This window comes from Puntigrus tetrazona, unplaced genomic scaffold (assembly GCF_018831695.1).
Source record: "Puntigrus tetrazona isolate hp1 unplaced genomic scaffold, ASM1883169v1 S000000498, whole genome shotgun sequence".
NCBI lineage: Eukaryota > Metazoa > Chordata > Actinopteri > Cypriniformes > Cyprinidae > Puntigrus > Puntigrus tetrazona.
This window is the reverse complement of record NW_025048138.1, coordinates 34,929-60,304: the sequence shown is the minus strand read 5'-3', so window position 1 is coordinate 60,304 and position 25,376 is coordinate 34,929. Positions and strand designations below refer to the sequence as shown.

The 25,376-nt window shown below is 42.7% G+C and overlaps 1 pseudogene; it reads left to right on the top strand.

The window, feature by feature from the left end:
- Positions 1-1,299: 1,299 nt before the first annotated feature.
- On the top strand, positions 1,300-24,499 carry LOC122334189 (annotated as a pseudogene).
- The last annotated feature ends 877 nt before the right edge of the window (positions 24,500-25,376 follow it).

The window sequence follows — 25,376 nt, the reverse complement described above, 5'->3', positions numbered from 1 at the left end:
AGCACCAGGTCCAAGAGAAATGTTATCTCATTTCACTATGTACTGCACAGCTATATGTAGTTGAAATGACAATAAAAAGCCACTTGACTTGACTTGAAGAATTGGACTAAATATGTCTAGCGCTTGTTGCAGGTTTTAATGTGTGCTTCCAGTAATGTTCAGAACCACAAATACAGAGACGGGTAGCTGCAGTCTGGAGAACTGGGCGTGCCTCTATCCATTCCTAACACAAGCCCTGACAGACAGCAAGGGCAGACTTACCCATTAGGCAAAGGTAGGCAAAGGTAGGCAACTGACTTGGGCCCCTAAAATCCAAGGGACATCTGAAATGTGCAGTTTCTGTTTCCAACATTTTTTTTACCACAACAACCTCTGCATGTCTGAGGTAAATGTGCTTGCTGCTTGTAGCTAAAGGAATAAATGTAAATCTAAAGAATCCCAATATAACATGTACATGAAAAACGTAAAAACACTGGATACAACTATGGGGCACCACACTGTGCAGCAGTAATCATCACAACACAAAAGGAACCTCATGGTTGATCTAAGTAAATATGTGCAAATGTATAGGGCCTCATTCCTAAATTTGCCTGGGGCCCCTAGTTCACTAAATACGCCCCTGACAGACAAAGCTTTTTCCACACCCACTGCTCTGCCTGCAGATGCGTTATTTGCAGGTTTAAGATCCGGTCTTCCTCTGGAATTACACTGAGGTTTGTGGTATTAAAATCTGCTGCTACTGTTTCATTCTGAGTCTAAAGGATTTATTTACACCCAAAGCTCAGGACCTCAGAGAGGGTCAAAGGTTCACCTTTTAACAGGACAATGACCCTTATCTCAAAGCCAATGAGTTTAATTATGCTACACAGTTAAACTCCTGTTGTGAGTAAGATGTCATACTGTATGTCTGGCATCATAAAAGCATAAAAAGCATTTTAGAGAGAAAATGTTTTCACTGTGAATTGGAGCATGCTTTAATATGAATAATATATATTTTTTTATAATGCTGTGTTATAAATGCATTTATAGTAATGCTATTTCCATAATGATCTCTCATAAGATCAAATAATCAAATACATTAAATAAATATGGCTACAAAATTAAATATGGGGGAAAGAACAGCCTTAAAACGTTCTGAAAGTAAATATACGACGTAAAGATGGGACAGTCTTGTTCGGCTTTTCTCTGTGAGCTGTAATGCTCATAAGCTGTGTGCTTTCAATGATCAGTTAACATTAGTTGTTCATTAAGCCTGTTAATGTGCTTCCAGTCTTTCGGTTTTGCAGAAGGGAGGCGCTGCTCGTGCGCGCGTTGTCACAGGCTTCTTGCGCGCTTCAACTCAAAGAAAATCTATATGTGAAAGAAGAAACGTTTCATTTTGCTGTGACGGGACTGCTCGGCCGAAAACGGACAGATAACGGTTAGATCACGTTTTATTTATACTGCTCATTTATCACCAGTCAATAGCATGAGATGTGGTTTTAAAATGATTATTTGAATTCGATGCGATAAAGTTTGTATTTGTCCTGCGTTTGTAATAATGATAGAGCTGACTCTACATTCTGCGCGAGCTGAATTGTGTGACGAACTGCGTCTGGTCCGAATTAAGTGAATTACGTTCATTGCTTGCTTATATGCTCCAGTGAGCTCCATGTTGCCTGGTTCCCAAACGCTCTTCAGAATCTGTATTTTTTTTTTCGCAAAAGAAATGCGCATGACCTGAACTGCATTTTGGGTGGAGTATCCCAATACCGCCAGGGAAAACGAATAATGTAAGAATAATAAAATATTTAAAGCAGTTAGGTTAATTTAATAAACAACATTGCAAAAACTGTTGTTCTAAAACGGGACCTGATTGACTTTATTGTCTTAGGGGAACGTTTTCTGCTGTAACACTTTCTTTAAAGACTACCAAACTAAAGCGCTTCCCAGCTAGCCAACTGATGAGCGTCCCTTATCACTTGATGATGCTTTTAGTAAGTAATTGCGGATCAATAATTGCCTTCTGGTAATTATATTTATTTGCAATATTTGTTATTAATGCCAATTAAATGATTAGTTATTATATATTTTAATATGTCATTAAAGATGGATTCAATAGAGTCCCAACTCTGCACATTTTATATGACTCACAAACACACTGTTTTAACCTTAACAAGCTAATAGACCTAACATGATGCATATTTATCAGTAGTTATCAATACAAGGTTTACATTGTTGCATGTAAACCAGTCACATGCATTAATAATAAAAGTAGTAAAGGCAGTAAAAAAAAATTATTTTGAGCTACAATACAAAAAACAACAACATTATTTTATTTAAAACCACTTCTCATTAGTGCCTTAGGGCTTTATATACATGTGCTTATCTGTAGAAAATGTGTTTATTTTAGCCAAAATAGGGAAAATGTGAGCTGCAACTGCAAACATTCTCATGTAACGTGTGTTTCATTCATACTTAAAGCTGGAGTGCGCCCTCAAGCAGAAAATACAGAAATGACTCCTTTTTAAGGCAAGACACTGCAGATGAATAGGTAAAATAAATTAACTATAGTTATCACCTTACGTACCAGTTGATTGTTTACATTGATAATTGCAAACATTTTTTTGTATTACAAGTTTCCAAATGCAGATGATGCATTATTTAATTAAATATGAGCTAATTTGCATACACTGGATAAAGTTAGTTTCAAAATTCCTGTTAATTTGTTTTTACATATTAGCCAAACGTTTTTAGAAGGGTATTTTGGGTACCTCATTTAGTCACTCCATAATTCAGAAAATACTTAGAACACACAGAAAACAATCAATTTTGACCAGTTTTTGGCAGTTTCTCCATTAGGCGATCGGGTGACACAACACCAAATAAAAAAGAAAAAAAAGTGCAAAAGGAATGATGTTAAGTTGAGCTTTTACTTTACTTTTACTACTACGTTTGTTCTGCCTCTGGATATATAGTCTGTTCTGTGTAGTAACGTCTTTTCTTCAAACAATTTTTTTATTATTGCACTCATATCAACAAGCTATCACCCATTAGTTGTTCTAAACCTAAATTAACTTTTCTTTATAGTAATGAATCCCTCCACCTGAGCGGCATCAGTAGGCTATACCTACAAAACAGCCTCAAGACAAGTCCATTCATAAAAGTCATGAAGTCTATTAAATAGACCTACTTTGGCTAAATTCAAAACCATATTTTTTTGTTTTAGCCATTTGGCCTAGATATTTAGCCTCTATCATATTTAATTATAATGCTATGCAATTATTTAATTATTAAATAAAGCGGCAGTTAAGTGATGGGAGAATGAAGACGTAATGGAGTGTAACCACTTCTAGCCCAAATAATCTTCAATTCGGTTATGTATTTTTGGCAAAATAACTTCTCAGATGTATGATATTCCCTCACGTAAACAAAATCAACAGCATTAACAAGGTGTTTTGTTTAATTTCTTTGATATGTTCTTCATGTAGCCTGTGCGTAGCCTAGATTTAGTTTGTAGTCAGATTGGCTATTTGTAAAAGCAGACCAAGCAGACCAAGATGGCGGCGCGTACACATCGCGAGGCTCAGCGTCTCTCCAGTTTCTGCAGTTTTGCAGTATTTTACCTGCTCTTTTCGGGTCTGTTCATGCAGAACAGCAGTGCCTTTACATCGTACACCCGACATGAGCTTTTGGATATTGGTTCATCATTTTCAGACAGTTTTAACGGCAACCTTCAACTCGTCCCGGAGATCGTCAGAACAACCGAGGCTGAGCACTCTTCCCGGCCGGGCGGAAGTGCTCGAAGACGGCGGCGCGATCGTAAACAAAGCCGGGGGAAGCGCGGAGGGCTAAGAGCTAAGCTAAAGCTAACACCACATCGGCTCTCTTTACCCAGCATTTTCCTTGCCAATGTACGGTCACTGGCGAACAAAATGGACGAGATTCGACTCCGCATCAGATACAACAAAAAACTTCAGAACTGCAATGTCATGATCTTCACCGAAACATGGCTAAACAGCAGTATACCAGACCATGCTATCAGCATAGCTGGACACCACACATTCCGGGCAGACAGAACGGCGGATGACTCCGGTAAGACCAGAGGCGGGGGATTGTGCATTTATATTAACAATGCTTGGTGCACAAACTCTGTTATCGTTGGGAGACACTGCTCAGCCAACCTAGAGTTTCTCATGGTTAAGAGTAGACCGTTTTATCTGCCACGGGAGTTCACATCCACCATCATAACTGCTGCTTATATTCCTCCCAATGCTGATGCCAAGCTTGCTATGAACGAACTTCATGCAGCCATCAGTAAACAACAGTCTGCTCACCCGGAGGCTGCATTTATTGTTGCGGGGGATTTTAATCACTCTAACTTGAAGGCAGTCCTCCCTAAATTTCACCAAAACGTTTTCTGTCACACCAGAGGAAACAGAACTTTGGACCATGTATACACAAACATGGCTGAAGCCTATGCTGTGACCCCCTTCCCCCATCTAGGACAATCGGATCACCTTTCTTTGTTCCTCACCCCAAGTACTCCCCCCTCATCAACCGTGTGAAGCCATCAGTGAGGACCATCAAAGTCTGGCCAGCGGGGGCTGACTCCACACTCCAGGACAGGTTTCAACACACAGACTGGAGTATGTTTGCTTCCCAGGCTACCTGTGGCTCTCACACGGATATAGACCACTACACTTCCTCTGTTCTGGATTACATCAACACCACCATAGACAGTGTTACTACCCAGAAAGAGATCACCACATACCCAAATCAGAAGCCATGGATGAACAAGGAGGTGCGCCTTCTGTTGAAAGCACGCAACACTGCCTTCAGATCAGGTGACGCACAGGCCTACAGCACTTCCAGGGCAAATCTGAAGAGGGGCATCAAAAAGGCCAAGTACTGCTACAAGCTGAAGTTAGAGGAGCACTTTTCCAACTCTGACCCTCGACGCATGTGGCAGGGCATCCAGGCCATCAGTGATTACAAGCCCAACCACTCCACCCCCACAGCACCTAATGTCTTCTTTCTGAACGAGCTTAATGACTTTTATGCTCGCCTGAGAGGGATAATAATGAAACGGTCACCAAGATCACCCCAACCGACCCACCCATCACACTCACCTCCTCAGAGGTTTACACTGCACTAAGCCGGATCAACGCACACAAGGCTGCTGGACCAGACGGTATCCCTGGACGCGCATACTACGGGCATGCGGAGCAGCTCATGGGGTATTCGCGACATTTTCAACATGTCCCTTGCCCAAGCAGCTGTACCAACATGCTTCAAATCCACCTCTATTGTGCCAGTGCCAAAAATCTCTAGCCCAGTGTGCCTAAACGACTACCGCCCTGTAGCACTCACACCCATCGTTATGAAGTGCTTTGAGCGACTAGTCCTGTCACATCTGAAGGACTCTCTGCCTTCCACACTGGACCCCCACCAGTTTGCCTATCAAGGCAATAGGAGCACTGAGGATGCAGTCTCCATCGCACTGCACTCCGTACTCACACACTTGGACAATAAAAATACTTACGCACGGATGCTGTTTGTTGACTTCAGTTCAGCATTCAACATGGTCATACCCTCTAAGTTAATCACCAAACTCAGAGATCTGGACATTAACACCTCACTGTGCAACTGGGTTATGGACTTCCTGACCAACAGACCTCAGCATGTTAGGTCAGGGCACATCTGTTCCACCACTATCACTCTCAACACTGGTGTACCACAAGGCTGTGTGCTGAGCCCCTTCCTCTACTCCCTCTTCACCCATGACTGTAGGCCTGTGTTTGGATCTAACTCCATCATCAAGTTTGCAGATGACACTACGGTGATCGGTCTCATCAGCAACAACGATGAGACTGCCTACAGAGAAGAGGTCCAGCATCTGGCCACGTGGTGCAAAGACAATAATCTGCTCCTTAACACCACCAAAACCAAGGAGCTCATTGTGGACTTCAGGAAGGTGAGAAGAGGCACACATGATCCCATCCACATTAATGGGATTGCTGTGGAGCCTGTCTCATGCATCAAGTTCCTGGGAACCCACATCACTGAAGATCTGTCCTGGACCACCAACACCTCCAGCCTGGTCAAGAAGGCTCACCAGCTTTTATTCTTTCTGAGGAAACTTAAGAAGAACCAGCTGTCCTCAGCCATCCTGGTGAACTTCTATCGCTGTACAATAGAGAGCATCCTAACAAACTGTGTCACAGTCTGGTATGGGAGCTGCTCTGTTGCTGAGCGTAAGGCACTGCAGCGGGTGGTGAAAATTGCCCAGCGCATCACAGGAACTCCACTTCCATCCATTGAGGAGATCCAGAAGAGACACTGTTTGCGTCGAGCACGCAGTATTCTTAAGGACTCCTCTCACCCTGCCCACAAACTGTTTTCCCTCCTGCCATCCGGCAGGCGATTCAGATTCCCCCGGACTAGAACAAGTAGACTGAGGAACAGCTTTTTACCAATTCTCTACTGAATTCTACCCCCACTGATGTCTGCCCCACCCACCCCATTAAAAACAAAAATACAAAAATGCACTGTTAACATTCATTGCACTCCACTGTATATATCTTTGTAAATGTATGTACATATCCACTGTACATACTCTTGTAAAATTGTCTATACATATCCTGTATATCCTGCTCTTTCTTATGTACATAACGATCTGTAAATTGTTTACACACAATCACTGTAAATTTAATTTGTACATATTTATCACATATTTATCTTTGTAATTTATATTTTTACCTATATCCTGCACTTGCTGCTTATTGCACTCCTGGTTAGACCTAAACTGCATTTCGTTACCCTGTACTTGTACATGTGTAATGACAATAAAGTTGAATCTAATCTAATCTAATCTAATCTAATTGTAGCCACTGAGAGTCAAAACTGTAGTTTTTGGCCAGACAGCACTTGCTGATATTCCATCATGTTCACATTGTCAGTAATATCTGTAAACATGTTTTAGCTCTAAATTCTTTTAGCCCACCCAGTGAAATCGAGGCAAACTGTGGTCTAGTTTTCAAGGTTTGGCTATAGACCTGTATCAGACCAGTGATGAGCATAGTCAAACTAGCCTTAAAGCTGTTTACATGTAATTTACAAGCAGCTTCTTATCAAATGCATCTGAACTTTTGAAACATTTCAATAGCATTATTTCATTTTTTATTTTTTAGTTATTCTACAGCATTATGAAATATAGCATTATTTATTATGTCAAAAATAATGTATGTTTCAAACATAAATTACTTTAATTTGCTAATATGATTTCATGCATCCCACAAGCTGTTAAATGCAACATTTATACACATTAGACAATAATATTGATATTATTCAACTATCTTTCTAAATAAAAATGCAACAATTTTATAAATAAAAATGCAATTACAATCCCCAACCGCTACATAAAAATAGTAGCCCTACGACATGAGGCAACACAAGACGTGAAAGTTAGTGGAGATCACTACTGATTTTTTTATTTTGTTTTTACACTAGAGAGAAAAAATTATTAGCAGAAGAGCAGTAGGCAAACAATTTACTTTAAAGGACATTTCTACTTGGTCTTGTAAGTATCTGTAATGACTGGTCGAAGACAGGTGGATCCATTTGCGACAGACTTTAATCGTGGTCAGACAGGCAGGGTAAAACAGGAGCGAACGACAGTATACAGGGGAATCCAAGAGACGTAAACAAAGACAGGCAGAGGGTCGGTAGGCAGGCAGAAATCAATCGTAGAATCAAACAGGAACAAGGTCGGCAACAGGAATACAGATACAGGGATAAACGCTGGAATTGTTGTACAAACAAACAAGACTTCGCACAGTGATGGCAGGGCAGATCTTTTAAAGGGAAAAGGGAATGAGGAACACCTGGCAGCGCTAATCAGTCCAAGGCACGGGATTATGGGAAATGGAGTCCTAGAGCGATCAGTACTCGGGTGAGGGCTCCCTCCGGTGGTGGTCGGAGAGAGCCACAGAGGTGCTGTTTATAACAGAGCCCCCTGCGAGCGGCGGCCCGAAGCGAGGGTGATTCGACGCCGAGGTCTTCCACGGGGTCTGGGAGCAGGTTTGTCGGGGTGGTCCTGGTGGAAGGTAGCGATGAGTGAAGGATCGAGAATGTCTCGAGCAGGTATCCAGGACCTTTCTTCAGGTCCATAGCCCTCCCAGTCGATTAGGTACTGCAGTTCCCTGCCTCGGCGTCGTGAATCCAGGATTTCTTGAACCTGGTAGGCTTCCTCGCCATCGATGATTAGGGAGGGGCGTCTCGGCAGCAACCTCATCCTGGTCCCTCTCTCCTCCCGGCCACCGGCGGGTTTAAGCAATGAGACATGGAATGTAGAAGCAATACGGTAATTAGCAGGAGATCTAGACGGTAAGAAACTGGTGAGACTTGTGCAATGACCTTGAAAGGACCCACGCACTTGGGCTTAGTTTCTTGCAGGGTAACCGAAGTCGGAGGTCCCGGTCGATAGCCAGACCCAGTCGCCAGGTGAATATTCCGGCCCCTCTCGGCGATGGCGGTCGGCTTGTTCTTGAAACCTCCTGACTGCTCCTCTGAGATGAACGTGAGCCGAATTCCACACTTCCTCACTCCTCTGTAGCCACGAATTGATTGCGGGTAGTGCTGAGGGTTCTCCAGACCAGGGAATAGTGGAGGTTGAAAGCCCAGGACACATTGGAAGGAGTCAGCCCGGTAGATTGCTTTCTCACGAGTTCTGCGCATACTCAGCCCAGACAAGATAGCGGCTCCAATCGCTTTTGATTGTCGTGGGCAGTAATTCCGTAGAAATTGAGACAGTTCCTGATTCATGCGTTCAGCTTGACCGTTGGATTGGGGGTGATAACCTGACGTTAGACTTACATTAATATTGAGTTGGGAACAGAAGGCTTGCCAGACTCGAGAGGGTGAACTGTGGGCCACGGTCTGATACAATGTCCTCTGGTAAGCCGTAAAAGCGGAACACTTGCTGTAAAAGCACCTCGGCAGTTTCCCAGGCTGTGGGTTATTTCGGCAGAGGTATGAACCTGCAAGACTTAGAAAACCGGTCAACAACCGTGAGCACCGTGGTGAAGGAATTGGAGACCGGCAGATCCGCCACGGTCGATGGCAATGTGAGACCATGGTCTTTCTGGTATGGGTAGCGGTTGTAGGAGTCCTGCTGGGCGTTGGTGAGAGGTTTTAGTGATGTTGCATATTTGGCACTGTTGAACGAATTGGATAGTGTCCGAGCGTATGGTTGGCCACCAAAAGCGGTTGTTGACCAAGTGAAGGGTGGCAGTGATACCTGGATGACCGGAGCTGGGGCTATCATGAATCCAATGGAGAACTCTTGATCTCAAGGCTTGAGGCACATAGGTTCGATTGGGTGGGCATGCTGGGGGGGCAGGTTCATCAAGTTGTGCCTCAGAGATCTCCGTCATGATGTCCCACTGAACTGGAGCCACAATACGAGCCGACGGTAGAATGGGGTCCATAGAGAATTCGCAGGGGGTGCTCTCGAACTGCCTGGATAGGGCATCTGCCTTAGTGTTCTTAGAGCCTGGGCGATAGGTAACCTTAAAATCAAATCGGGAAAAAAACAGAGACCATCTAGCTTGCCGTGAATTTAGGCGTTTAGCGGACTGGATGTATTCAAGGTTTCTGTGGTCAGTCAGGATAGTGAATGGGAATTTGGCCCCCTCCAGCCAGTGCCGCCACTCCTCAAGAGCGGATTTCATAGAGAGCTCCTCGCGATCTCCCACATCATAGTTGCGTTCCGCTGAGTTGAGTTTACGAGAATAGTAGGCACAGGGGTAAAGTTTTGCTGGGTGCCCGTGACGTTGAGACAAAATGGCTCCGATGCCTACATTCGATGCATCCACCTCGACTATGAACTCCCGGTTGGGGTCTGGGTGATGGAGTATCGGAGCGGAAGTGAACTTATCCTTGAGTAGGTTGAATGCTTGGATGCTGTCGGGTGACCACGATAGGCGATGTGAATTCCCTTTGACTAGTGAAGTGAGAGGAGCTGCAACAAGACTAAAATTACGGATGAATCTTCGATAGAAATTCGAGAAGCCCAGAAATCGTTGTAACTCCTTGACAGTGGAGGGGCGTGGCCACTCCACGACTGCTTTGACTTTGTGCTCGTCCATCGTTACCCCTCCGCACTGATGATGTATCCTAAGTAAGCCACTTGGGTCTTGTGGAACTCGCATTTCTGGAGCTTGGCGTAAAGTTGATTGTCTATTAAGCGTTGGAGAACTGACCTGACGTGAGTGACATGGGCATCGAGGTTATCTGAGTAAACAAGGATGTCGTCCATGTAAACGATGAGAAATTGATTTAGCATATCTCTAAACACCTCATTGACGAAGGCTTGGAAGACCGACGGACTGTTTGCAAGTCCGAACGGCATAACGAGGTATTCATAGTGCCCGGAGGTTGTTGAAAAGGCTGTCTTCCACTCGTCTCCCTCTCTGATACGGATCAAATTATAGGCGTTACGAAGATCTAGTTTTGTAAAGAATTTTGCTCTGCGAAGTTGTTCCAGGGAGGCTGGTACTAGTGGCAGCGGATAGCGATATTTAACTGTAACCTCGTTCAGACTGCGATAATCAATACAGGGCCGAAGACTACCATCCTTCTTCTTGACGAAGAAAAACCCCGCGGATGCTGGTGAAGTAGATGGGCGAATGAATCCCTTGGCGAGTTCTTCCTCGATGTATGATTTCATTGCCTCTGATTCTGGTTGTGAGAGAGGGAAAACACGGCCTCGTTGAGGAGTGCGTCCAGGCATGAGGTCGATGGCACAATCATACGAACGGTGAGGTGGTAGTTGTGTTGCACCCCTTTCACTGAATGCTAAGGCGAGATCTTGATACTCCCACGGAAGTTCGGGTGGAGTGGTGACCTTCTCTTTGGAGGGAAATGACTTCTCTTCAGAGGGAGATGGCTTGGAAGGAGATTGGTGTACGGGATTGTTCAGACAGTGCTTGTGACAGTTTGATGACCAATGTGTTATTTGGTGGTCGGCCCAGGATATGGTGGGGTTGTGAATCTCGAGCCAGGGTAGTCCAAGGACGATGTGATGTTTGGGAGACTGAATTACAAACAGGCGAATAGATTCGGAATGAAGGGGGCTTACTTGCAGTACTAAGGTTTCCGTGACCGATGAAACATTACCAGGTCCAAGAGGGCGTCCATCTAGCGCCGCCACTGCTACGTGAGGTTCACATGGGACAAGAGAGATTCCATTAGACTTAGCAAAAGATTGATCGATAAAATTGCCGGCCGCCCCCGAATCAATGAGGGCAACGGCCGTAATCCAAGTCCGTTTCACCTTTAGCTGGACATGAATCTCAAAAGAATCAGAATGAGTTTGATGTCTTACCGATGCTGCTTGATGGCGCTGGGGACGTGTGGGGCATGACATTCGGAAGTGCCCGGCCTGACCACAGTAGAGACACAGGCGCCACGCACTCTTCGATCCCGCTCCTTGGAGTCTAAGTGGGCTGAACTGATCTGCATGGGCTCTGGTGCCGTTAATCGAGCAAGGCTTTGAACGGGGAAACTCTCACACTTGTCGTGGCGCGCTCTGAGAATATTATCCAGCTTGATTGCGATCTCCATGTACTCCTCAAGCGATCTGCCCTCATCGCGACAAGCCAGTTCCTTTTGAAGGTCCGTGTTCAAGCCTCTACGATACATTAGTTTGAGGGGTGATTCACCCCAACCTGATTGGGCAACAAGTGTGCGAAAAGTGAGAGTATAATCCGCTGCAGTGCTGGTACCTTGAGCGAGGGTAAGCAGTTGCTCTCCGGGATCTTTCCCTCCGGCTACATGTTCGAAGACTCCCCTGAATTCTTGCAAAAAATCATTGTACGAGGGAAAAGACATGCGACGTGCTTCCCAGGTGGCTGTGGCCCAATCGAGCGCTCTCCCGGTGAGCAGAGAACAGATCAAAGCAACCTTGCTATCTTCAGTGGGGTATAAACTGGGTTGTTGGCTAATAAACAAAGCGCATTGCAACAAAAAAACCCTTACATTTTGCGGATGATCCGTCCGAACTTGTCGGGCAGACTGAGACGCGGACTGAGGTTAGATTGAGGCGGAGTCACGGTAGGCTGAACGGGTTGAGCGGCTTGAACGGCTTGAGCGCGTGTTTGGCCTGGATTCCCGGTAGCGAGGGTTAAAGCGTGGATCGATCTCACCAGTTCCTCAGTTAAAGTGGTGAGCTTGTGCAGTTGATGCTGGTGCGTGGCGAGTATGGCGGCTTGGGACGAGACTTCTGACATCACCTGATACATATCCGCTGGATCCGGTAGCGGCGAAGTCTTCTGTAATGACTGGTCGAAGACAGGTGGATCCATTTGCGACAGACTTTAATCGTGGTCAGACAGGCAGGGTAAAACAGGAGCGAACGACAGTATACAGGGGAATCCAAGAGACGTAAACAAAGACAGGCAGAGGGTCGGTAGGCAGGCAGAAATCAATCGTAGAATCAAACAGGAACAAGGTCGGCAACAGGAATACAGATACAGGGATAAACGCTCGGAATTGTTGTACAAACAAACAAGACTTCGCACAGAGTGATGGCAGGGCAGATCTTTTAAAGGGAAAAGGGAATGAGGAACACCTGGCAGCGCTAATCAGTCCAAGGCACGGGATTATGGGAAATGGAGTCCTAGAGCGATCAGTACTCGGGTGAGGGCTCCCTCCGGTGGTGGTCGGAGAGAGCCACAGAGGTGCTGTTCATAACAGTATCTGTGTTTTTGTTTTTGTGTTAATGTATTTGCATTAATTGTTATTAATGTTTAGGAACCATGACATTTTAGTGAAGAGAGACTATATGATCCGTGAGAAGTCGATATGATCTGTGACTAAGCCTATGGTTCATACTTGTTCTCAGAGGATTAATAGTAAAATTTAATAGATAATAGGTTAAATGTTTTATTATTTATATGTGTTTAAAAACTCAAGCGACTTTATAAACCATGAGTTTAGAAGAGGCAAAAGAGCAAACAACAGAACTCTGTCTGGGCTGTTCCAGGAGCAGGGTTACACAAATACTACCCAAACACTAAAATTGTTTTTGAAATAACAATTTCAACAAAATTTACACACCATAAAAGCAACTGCCCAGCAAGCAATTTTGCGTCTAAAAGATATCTATTAGTCATTAAAACACAGCCGACTAAAACAAGGCAAAATTTGGGTGAAAATTAAATAGACGTCTAATCATAGACATCCAAGAATAGACTACACACCAGTTAGACCACTATTGAACAACTACATGGATAAGTCTATTAGACGGTGAATATGGATATAGACTAAAACAAGATTGAATTTGGGTTGTCTGTGAAAATTTAAGATTTCTAACCATAGCCCCAATATAAACTAGTCATCAAATAGACAAATGCCTAAATATATACATCTAATAGATGACAAAATGACAATACATCCAAACAAATTAAATGTGCAGTTTTTTTAAGAAAAATAATTTGTAACAACAATACAAAATGATAAAAATACAATAAATAAATAAAATAAATAAATATTATATATGTATACAAACACACAATTCACAAAACCATAAACAGTATGGTAAAAATGTTCTACTACTCAAGACAACAAAAAAAAAAATATCTATATATTTTAAATAAGCTTAAAAAGAAAAAGAGAATGTTATCACACTTAACACTAAAACATGGACAACTGGCAACATTCAAAAACTGTTGGCTTACTCATTTAAACAAATAAAACAACCTTGTTTAAAATGCTTCCCAGCTGCATTCCTCAAGTCCAACTCTACTGCTGCTGTACGGAAGCAGACCCACACAGGTTTTAGTCAAGTCAAATGGCTTTTTATTGTCGTTTCAACTACATATAGCTGTGCAGTACATAGTGAAATGACACAACGTTTCTCCGGGACCTGGTGCTACATGGAGTCACACTTACAACACAATACAAAAGAACTCACATGTTGAGCTAAGACAGCGCCTTAGCCACATAAAGTGCAAAGTGTGCAGACTAGTGCAAACAGCAGGGGAGTAGAGTGCAAACCCAGTGTGCAAACTAGTGCAAACAGTGCAAAGACATAATAAGTGCAAGAACACAAAATACAAACAACAATAAATATGAAGTGCACAACAATAAATATGACGTGCAAGAATGCTTATGGGACAGGAAGTCCATTCAGGTGTGGTTATTGAGGAGTCTGATGGCTTGTGGGAAGAAACTGTTCAGCAGTCTGGTTGTGAGGGCCCGAATGCTCCGGTACCTCTTTCCAGATGGCAGCAGGGTGAATAATGTGTGTGAGGGTGTGTGGGTCCTGTACTATATTGTGGGCTTTGCGGATGCAGCATGTGGAGTAGATGTCCATGATAGAGGGCAGAGAGACGGCAATGATCTTTTCAGCTGTCCTCACTATCTTTTGGAGGGTCTTCCGATCTGATACGGTGTAATTCTCAAACCAGGCAGTAATGCAGCTGCACGGGACACTCTCAATGGTCCCCTTATAGAACATAGTCAGGATGGGTGGAGGGAAATGAGCTTTCCTCAGCCTCCTCAAGAAGTAGAGGCGCTGCTGGGCTTTCAATCAATCAATCATTTTTATTTATATAGCGCTTTTAACAACACAGGTTGCATCAAAGCACTGTAAGCAAAGTGGCTTTCTTGGTGATGGAGCTGGTGTTGAGTGACCAGGTGAAGTTATCTGCCGGATGAACACCAAGGAATTTGGTGCTCTTGACGGTCTCCACCTTGGACCCGTCGATGGACAGCGGAGAATGGTCGCTCTTTGCTTGCTTGAAGTCAACAATCATCTCCTTTGTCTTGTCGACATTCAGAGATAGATTGTTGGCTCTACACTAAGTTGTGAGCTGCTGCACCTCATCTCTGTATGCTGACTCGTCGTTCTTGCTGATGAGACCCACCATGGTCATGTCATCAGCGAACTTGATTATATTGATTCAACTTTATTATTTACACAGATGAGCATACAGAGAACTATGCTGAAAGTATGATGATCAGTATGACGATGGCAGATATAAAGAAGCGAAAGTAATGCAATGTAAATCACAGTCCTTATCTTTTCCATGGAACAAATAACACCAGAAGATGAGGGGGATCCATGAGACACACCCTGCAACCACAGAATATGAGAACACGATCTCAGGAGACAACGGGAACAGGAGGTAACACAACAGGTAGGCAAAAGGTAAGTATACCAGGAAGTCAATTTGCAGGCGCTAGGGCAAGAGTCCACAGTATGAGCTCCGCCGTTGGGTGCATTGTGGTGTGTGCTTAAGTAGTGGTGGTGCTGAGTGGGTAATTAGGTGCAGGTGTGAATGATCAATACTCAGGGGAGGCGGATCACTGGGACTGGGTGGAGACAGAACCTGGCAGACCCGTAACATTACCACTCCCCCTCCCCTCCACGGCCCGCTACTGAAAGCCGAACACCTCGACATTGCAGTGGCCTCCTCTTCCTCTGGGTGCCAGATGATCTGTATGTTCTGAGTTAAACTCACTAAGTAGTGTTGGATCAAGTCTGCACACTTTGCACTTTATGTGGCTAAGACACTGTCTTAGCTCAGTATGTGAGTTTTTTTGTCTGGGCCACGTTCTGTGGGAATAGACACAGGTTTAACATAGGGTTTGAGCAAGGAGACATGGAAAGTGGGGTGAATGCGATACTAAGAGGTAGCTGGAGCTTATATGTTACTGGGTTAACCTGTTCCAAGATGGGGAAGGGGCCAACAAACCTGGGACTAAGTTTCTTACAGGGCAGGCACAGGCGAATGTCCCTGGTTGAGAGCCACACCTTTTGACCTGGCTGGAACGAAGGTGTGTCAGCTCTTCTCTGGTCTGCCTGATCCTTATGCCTGCGATCTTGTAACAGTGAGAGAGTTTTGTTGGCCCCTGGGTGGTCAGTGCCCAAGGATGAGTGTGTGGAGTGGATAAGTTAAGTGCATTGTAACCGGGGTACAAACTGTTTTCCTAGAGGACAGCCCGATGATTTGCAGCAATTGGCTCAGAGCTGGGTTCCCCTGCTGCTGTAACAGGACGGCTCCTATGCCTGTGGTGGATGCATCCACCTTTACCACAAAAGGGAGTTTGGGGTCAGGGTGAACGAGAATGCCTCTTTCAGTGTGAAAAATACTTGAGTTGATGCTGGAGTCCAGGGCAGGGATTTGGGTTTGCTTTTCAAAAGGGATGGTGATGAGACTGTAATTATTTATGAAGCGCTGATAGAAGTTTGCAAATCCGAGAAATATTTGGAGCTCTTTTAATGAGGTGGGTTCTGGCCAGGAGGCCTACCTTTCCCTCATCCATCTTTACCCCTTCGGAGTTGATGATGTAACTTAGGAATTGTACTGAGGGTAGGTGAAAACTTCACTTTTCTGCCTTGAGGAAAAGCTGATGTTCGTGGAGTCTTTGTAGCACAGTTGTCATGCATGAAATCTTGGAGAATAGCGAGGCCTGGTGCGTTGATGAGGCCATATGGCATAACAAGATATTCATAATGTCCGGTAGGAGTAACAAAGGCTATTTTCTACTCATCTCCTTATCTAATCCTGATTAAATTATATGCACTACGAAGATCTAGCTTGGTAAAGATAGTGGCCCCCTTAAGGTGTTCCAGGGCTGTGGGTACTAGAGGTAACAAATAACGGAACTCCACTGTTATTTGGTTTAGAGATCGGTAATCTATGCAAGGTCGTAGTCCTCCATCCTTCTTGGCCACAAAAAAGAAACTGGAAGCAGCAGGCGAAGTTGAGGAACAAATATATCCTTGTTCTAAGGCCTCCTATATAAACTCCTCCATGATCGTACATTCTGGAAGTGACAGAGGATAAATTCTACCACGGGGCACTGGCTCACCCAGAATGAGATTGATTGCACAGTCCTATGGCCGATGTGGTGGTAACTGTGCCGCTCTCTTGGGACAAAAGACGTTCTTAAAGGTGGAATAGCATTCAGAAATTTCTAAAGATTGTTTCTCCAAAGGACTTTTGATGGAAGTGGCATTTATCTACAGTCGCCGGGGAATTGGTAAAAGGAGATTGGGGAAACACTCAGAATGACAACCGTTACCTCAATTTAGGACCTCCCCAATTTTCCAAGAGAAGATGGGATTGTGCTATATCAACCACAGTCATCTTAGTATGATGGAGCCCTCCAGAATCAGCAAGTTGATCTGTTCTGTGTCAAGATGTCCTATGTTTAGCAGCAGTGGTCCAACTTGATGACACATATTGCATCTATCCAGCAGAGGGTTCCCGAGATGAAATTTCCTGCTGACCCGGAATCGAGGAGAGCCGTGACTGGAACGGAAACATCAAAGGCAGTAAGCATTATACAAGTAGTAAGAGGTTGCATCTTTTGATCACACTCACCACGGGACGTGGAGAACAATGGGAGGCATACAAGAATGTAATGCCCAGCTGTACCACAATATCTGCAGAACCCCTGGGTCATTCTCCTCTGCCGCTCAATTGGAGACATTCTCCCATATCCAATCTGCATAGGTTCATTATAGGATGATTGCATTCTGGAAGCGCATCTGATGGTGCATTGTATGAATCGCTCCAAGCCGCAATATTCATCCAGAGCTGCGAGTTGTAGATGAAGTCTGGGCTCCAGACCCAGATGAAAAGTCATCAGTAATGACAGTAAGAGTGTATTCTTGAATATTCTTCATACCTTGTGTGAGATACAATTGTTCACCTGCTGATACCTCTCCGTCAGCGCAACCAGTGAAGTGAGTCATAAACGAGTTTATGGAGCTGGTGGTAGAACCACCTTGACCCCACAGCATTTCGGCCCATCACATGGGGGATCCTGAAAGCAATGAGATAATGAAAGCAATCTTAGATTGATCAGTACGGTATAACAGAGGTTGCATCTCAAACACAAGGGAGCAATGTAGAAGGAATAGAGTCAGAGTGTGGCGCTGGATGGGCCATGGGACTGGAAGTAATCACCGGTGAAGAAGTGGGAGGAGTGACTGGTGCTGTGGGTGGTGGTGGTGGACGTCGAAGAGCTCCCTGGAGGTGATCGACAAGTTCTTGAAAGGGAACTCAATCATTGGTGCTTATTGTGTATTCGGTGTTGGATTTATTTCCAGGGAACAAATAACACCAGGAGACAAGGGCGATCCAGGAGACACACAGCACAACCACAGAATACGAGGACGGGATCTCATGAGACAATGGGGAACAGGAGGTAACGTAACAGGCAAAAGGTAAGTATTTAACTCCCTGCTCTATCCCTCCACCACCTCCCACCACCTCAATATCACCTGACGATTTTGCCACATTTTTTACAAACAAAACAAAAGCAATCAGTAGCCAGTTCTCAGCCCCCCCAACGCACAACCCTCAACCAACCGCATCGACTACCGATTCCTCCATTTTCTCCTTCTGCTCCCTCACTGAGACAGAAGTATCCAAACTTCTCCTCTCCAGCCATCCAACAACATGTCCGCTAGACCCCATACCCTCTCATCTTCTGCAAGCAATCTCCCCACTGTCTTGCCGGCACTCACGCACATCATCAACACATCTCTCCTCACAGGCACCTTCCCCACAGCATTTAAGCAGGCTCGGGTAACCCCACTGCTCAAAAAGCCCACTTTAAACACTTCCCTTATTGATAACTACAGGCCAGTCTCTCTTCTTCCATTCATAGCGAAAACACTTGAAAGAGTGGTTTTCAACCAGGTATCACTGTTTCTTTCGAAAAACAACAAACTGGACCATAACCAATCAGGTTTCAGATGCGACCATTCAACTGAGACTGCGCTGCTCTCAGTCACGGAAAGCCCTGCGGACTGCAAGAGCTGAATCCAAATCATCAGTTCTCATTCTGCTGGATCTATCCGCTGCTTTTGACACCGTGAATCATCAGATCCTGCTGTCTACCCTCTCATCACTGGGCATCTCTGGGATCCCACTTCGCTGGTTCGAATCCTATCTCACTGGTAGGTTTTTTAGGGTGGCCTGGGGAGGAGATGTATCCACAGCACATCAACTGGTCACTGGGGTTCCTCAGGGATCGGTTCTTGGTCCCCTCCTCTTCTCCATTTACACTACATCGCTAGGCCCCATCATACAGGCTCACGGCTTCTCCTACCACTGCTACGCCGATGACACACAGCTCTACCTCTCTTTTCATCCAGACGATCCAACGGTAGCTACTCGGATCTCGGGTTGCCTGGCGGACATCTCGACATGGATGCAAGAGTACCATCTACAGCTCAACCTGACAAAGACTGAGCTGCTTGTATTCCCTGCCACTCCAACTACACAACACGACTTCACCATCCAGCTAGGTTCTTCGTCAATTACCCCATCAACCTCAGTCAGAAATCTTGGTGTAATCCTCGATGACCAACTAACCTTCAAAGATCACATTGCAAAGACTGCTCGATCCTGCAGGTTTGCACTACACAACATCAGAAAGATCAGGCCCTTTCTAACAGAGCAAGCTGCACAGCTACTTGTCCAGGCCCTTGTCATTTCTAGACTGGACTACTGCAATGCTCTTCTGGCTGGACTTCCATCGAACACAATAAAACCTCTACAAATGATTCAGAATGCAGCAGCACGGCTGGTATTCAATGAGCCCAAGAGAACCCATGTTACACCTCTCTTTATCTCCTTACATTGGCTACCGATTGCAGCTCGCATCAAGTTCAAGGCACTGATGCTTGCATATAGAACAACCACAGACTCAGCACCGGTCTACTTCTACTCACTATTACAAATCTACACACCCTCTAGAAGTCTGAGATCTGCTAGCGAGCGACGCCTCGTGGTACCATCTCAAAGAGGCTCGAAATCACTCTCCAGAACTTTCTCGTTCTCTGTTCCTGGCTGGTGGAACGATCTTCCCGCATGCTTATCTGGAATGCTGGATCTCTGTCAATCTTTAAGAAACTGCTGAAAACTCACATCTTTCAGCAATACCTGACCTCATCATCAAAAAAAAAAAAAAAATTACTCTCACTGTCTCTGTCTCTCTTCTCATCCCCTTGTTTATTCCTTCCCTTCTGGCATGTACTAATTTGAACACTCCCTGTGACTGGGTGTTATAAGCACTTACCCTGTCTGTTTGTCTCTCAAAAAAATGAATCGCTGCTGTACTCTCAATTGTAAGTCGCTTTGGATAAAAGCGTCTGCAAAATGACTAAATGTAAATGTAAATGTAAATGTATTCCAGAAGCCAATTCACAGGAGCTAGGGAAGATTCGACTTAGAAAGTGACGAGCTCGGACGCTGGGTGCATTGTGGTGTGTGCTTAAGTAGTGGTGGTGCTGAGTAGGTAAATAGGTGCAGATGTGAATGATCAATACTCAGGGGTTGATGCGGCATGTTTTACCTAGTGGTATAGTGGAGGGGTATACACAGGTATATACCATATACCCACTTATTTATCAATTATTCTTTAAACTGGTGATTTCTTGTGAATGTTTCAGTCAATGATCCAGTAAACAAATCTGTTCAAACAGCTCTAAAAAATCTAGTTACAGTAGCCTAACACGCCGTGCAGGTCAAGCTTACACAGACGGTCTATGTATGTAAGAATTTGTTGAGAAAGCAAAACAAATGCACAAAGATACTGCTGTAAAAGGTAGTATTAATAACATATGAATATGAAGCCCTTGTTCCACTTGAAAACCAATAGATTGCAATTTTGACAATCTCATTGTGTTCAAAAGAGTTGTTTCTTAAATGAATTAGGCGTCTGATCAAATTGTTTGAATAAATAACTCAATGACTCACTTATTAAGACAATTACTGCCACCTACTGGTGATTTACTTTCAAAGTCTACCACCTACTTAGTGAGATTTACTTACATTTGCTTTCTTTTCTTTTGCAGCGGAAGGGTCATTTTTATTGAGGCTTTCAATTAATTCATAGTGTGTTATTATATTAACTGGAAATTATTAATAAAATGTAATGTACTGCCCTTTATATACAGCCTAGCCTGGCTAGCGAGTGAAAAAGTTTGATCCAAAACCTATTGCATACCCCTGGTATAGCAGCATGTGCAGGTCAAGGCGGCAAGTTTAGTTGCTATTTTCCCAGGGGAAGAAGCAATATACTCACTTCTCAAAGCACTACACCACTGGCTTTACCTGTTCAGCATCCTTCTGGCACTGACTTTGAGTTTTTTTCTTCAATTCTGCACAACTTTGATACCTAATAGCCATTTTTATTTATAAAATGAAAGATAGTTAAATTAAATCAATAATATTGTATAATGTGTTTGAATGTGGTTTACTTAATATGAAATTATAACGATGAATGTTGTTCTGTGTCCTTTCTGCTGTCATCTTGTTCCCAAACAAAAGTCTTTAATGTTAAACAAGACTTCAATTTAAACCCTTTAATAAATAACATTTCTGCAATAGTTTAACCTTTACTTGTCATTGCCATGGCCACAAAAGGCATTTTCTCTGACATACTGTGACTGACAAAAGTACTATAAAATACACCAAAAATGCAACATGATTACAATAAACATTTAATAAAACAATTTTATTAGTGTGCTGTAAATCCAAATCTTCTGAATTCATACGACTGTGAGGAATAGATAAATCCAAGCCTTTATCCGCAATCTTCATCTCCATACTGAATAGCAAGACCAGTACCCAGTAAAGCCCACGCTTTGTGACTGATGCACTGGTTATAAATTTAAATTTAAATGTTAGAATTATTATGTCAGAATAATTGAACGCTCATTGGCTCATGCCTGTATTTGTCACAGACTGTGTGACGTGCCATGTTTCTGATTAGGTGTATTCAAATGTTGCATGCATATCTTCACAAGTTCACAGAGAGCTGCTTAAAAAAACAGCTAAAACCAGCCTAGACTGGTTTAAACTGGAATTAGCTGATTTTAGCTTACACAAACCTTGTGTATTCCGCCAGAGAGGACTGTGACTGCAAAACATCGCAATTTGGTTTACTATAAATTGACAATAAATAAATAAACGTAATTGCATTTATCTGCCTATCATGTTTTTCTTATACTGTACAGAGATAAGTTTAGAGGTAGGAGTGGGATTAGCAACTATGAAAATATTTTTAAATGCTATTTTTACGAAAATATTGTCCTGCATATTTCGGTCAATTGTGTTTTATATACTTTTTTTATTTGCTAAATGCAAGTAATTTAGGTTTGGGTAGGTTGATTAAATATTAATCAAAAATAAATAATCTTTTGTAATCAATCTCAATAGGCATTAATTTTGTGCAGTCAGAGGTTTGCATCAATGTTTTTGGTCTGCACTCTGTGTTATTTTAATTCTGCTAAACTTTAATTAGACTACTAATACTACAATTAAAATGTAAACTAAATGGTGTAAAAACTATATGCTAGAAATCTGTTCACAAATTAAAATTGACTGAAATCAAACAAATTATTAATTAAATTATTAAAAACGAAAATGAATTTCATAGGGAAAAATTTAAAAGCAATAGGCCTATTACAATAAAAGGAATTTCTAAATACAAAACTGTAATAACCCTGACAGGAGCGTTTTTTATTGGAGCAAGGCTTGTACACCTAATTTGCATTTGCAGCAGTACTATTGGTTACTTATTTTATTTGTCTTCACATGCATCTTAAAAATCATATTTAATTGTGAGAGTGAAGTGGGGTCAGTTTGCGTCTGCCCTGTGTGTAATCATGTAAGAGACTTAGATAACATGTTTCATAAAAGATAAGTATGACATCAATTTAGTGGAGAGACATGATCCGCTGCTGTAAAGGTTTTTTATACACCTTTTTATACAACAATTGCTTTTTTTCTGGTTTATTTATATAGCAATATTTTGTTCTTTGGAAATGCAGTACAGATTTGCAATAGCTAGAAAAAGAGTGTTATTATCTTATAGGAATTTAATATTTATATTTCTTTCTCTTTTGTTATATTTCAGAAACCAATGCAAGCATGGGTCCATTCAACATAACACCTTCAATGGATAATGATTCCCAAGTATGCCCCTCAATAGATGACTTCCGCAACCAAGTCTATTCAACAGTATATTCTATCATTACTGTTTTAGGGCTGATGGGCAATGGCTTTGCATTGTACGTGCTTCTTCGCACCTACCGTCAGAAATCAGCCTTCCACATCTACATGCTGAACTTAGCCGTATCAGACCTGCTGTGTGTCAGCACTCTGCCACTACGGTGCTTTACTACGTCAACAAGGGTCATTGGAACCTAGGGGACTTTCTCTGCCGCTTAAGCTCCTACGCACTGTACGTCAATCTCTACTGCAGTGTCTTCTTCATGATGGCCATGAGTTTTACTCGCTTTCTAGCTATTGTGTTCCCTGTACAGAACCTGAGGTTAGCCACTGAGAAGAAGGCATGGATAGTTTGTATGGGCATTTGGATCTTCATCTGCACCACCAGTTCACCTTTCCTCCTCTCTGGTCAGCATACTGATGAAAAGTCTAACAAAACCAAGTGTTTTGAACCACCAGAAACGACCAAGAGCCTGGATAAGCTGATTATGCTGAATTACTTTTCCTGGTAGTGGGTTTTATTATTCCTTTCCTGGTCATCTTGCTGTGCTACGCTGGCATCTTGCGCACTCTACTTAAAAACACAAACGGTGCGAACAAACAGCGTTACACACGTAACAAGGCCATTCGGATGATTGTTGTGGTCATGCTGGCTTTCTTGGTTAGTTTTATGCCCTATCATATACAACGCACAATGCATCTCCATTTTAAAAACCGCAAAACCACTAACTGTAAGGACATTATTTATATGCAAAAATCTGTGGTCATCACCCTCTGCCTAGCTGCTGCTAACTCATGCTTTGACCCAATGCTCTACTTCTTCTCTGGAGAGAATTTTCGACACCGACTATCCACCTTTCGAAGGGCTTCTGGAAACGTCATTGGAACTCACAAAGGTCGTCATGCTGTCCAAAGCTCCCCGCCTGTGGAGGAAAGTGAACTGCAAAGTTGTAACGGTTCAAACAAACTTGGGTAGATCCAATTTAATTGCTGATTTTCTGTAAATGCAGAAGCAGATTTCTTGAGGCTAAAAAAAGGTCATAGATTAGAAGATTATTAAGTAGCTTTAAGAAGAAAGAGAAGAAGAGGTTATTATGTACTACATTTAAGTATTAAGACTGTAAAATGGCACTATAGATCTTATGCATTATTACACTCTCAGAAATAAAGGTACAAAAGCTGTGACTGGGGCGGTACCTTTTCAAAATGTACACTTTCATACCTATTAGGTTCAAATATCTACAGTTATTACAATAAGGAATTTCTAAATACAAAACTGTAATAACCCTTACATGAGCGTCTTTTATAGGATCTGCCAAATTAGGCTTGTACACTTAATTTGCATTTGCAGTTGTACTATTAGTTATTTATTTTATTTGTCTTCACATGCATCTTAAAAATCATATTTAATTCTGAGAGAGAAGTGGGGGCTATATATTAGTATTTGTACACTTTATGTACTGATATGTACCTTTAAGGTACCAAAAGGACCCTTTAGGTACAAACATGTCCTTTTTGAAAAGGTACTGCCCCAGTAACAGCTTTCATACAAACAAAAAATATATATTTCAAATATATATTTACATGCACACATTAAAAAAATTTAACTTTCCATTAAAAACGTACACTTGGAAAATAAATTTTTCAAAACACATTTTTTATTACTGATAACCAAACTCCTCACTAGTTAACGTTTTTGCAAGTATTTATTTTCTTCTTCTTCTTTTTTTTTTTTTTTTAAATATATGAGGACACACACACAAACAAATAAAAAAACATCATAGAAACAGACTGCATTGTGCATACTTTTTTGTATTTATTGTGACATATATTCTTATAGCAGCATTTTGGGAAGTATCAATGTAAATGCATAATGTAACTTATTGTAAATACTGTATCTTGAAAACCTCTTCCTTGTACACAGGACTGAAATCCTCTTCAAATCACTCTGTAAATTGCACAGTGAGTGCCTTTACATGCTTTATGCCTCTATGCATTGGACAAAACAATGTTGAGAGGGATTATAATCAAATACAGTTTTATTGCATAATTCTGTATGTGCAACTCAATATGTTTTAATCACTTACTGTTCATTCTATTGTTGTGAGTAATTACTAAAAAGTATATAATAAAGCTCTTCAAACCTGCCCTCTCTTGCAAAGGTTATAACAACTGCTTTTTAGGAACTTGATTAACTGGCAGGTGTGGTTAATTAGTTTTGGAGCTAAACTCTACCCATGGCATTTTAGACTTAAGTCTAGTCCTAGGCTGCGCAAGAAACCACATGCTCAATGAGTAGGTACTTAATTTCAGTAAGTACTTACTTAACAAGCGCTAAAAGAGTATGTA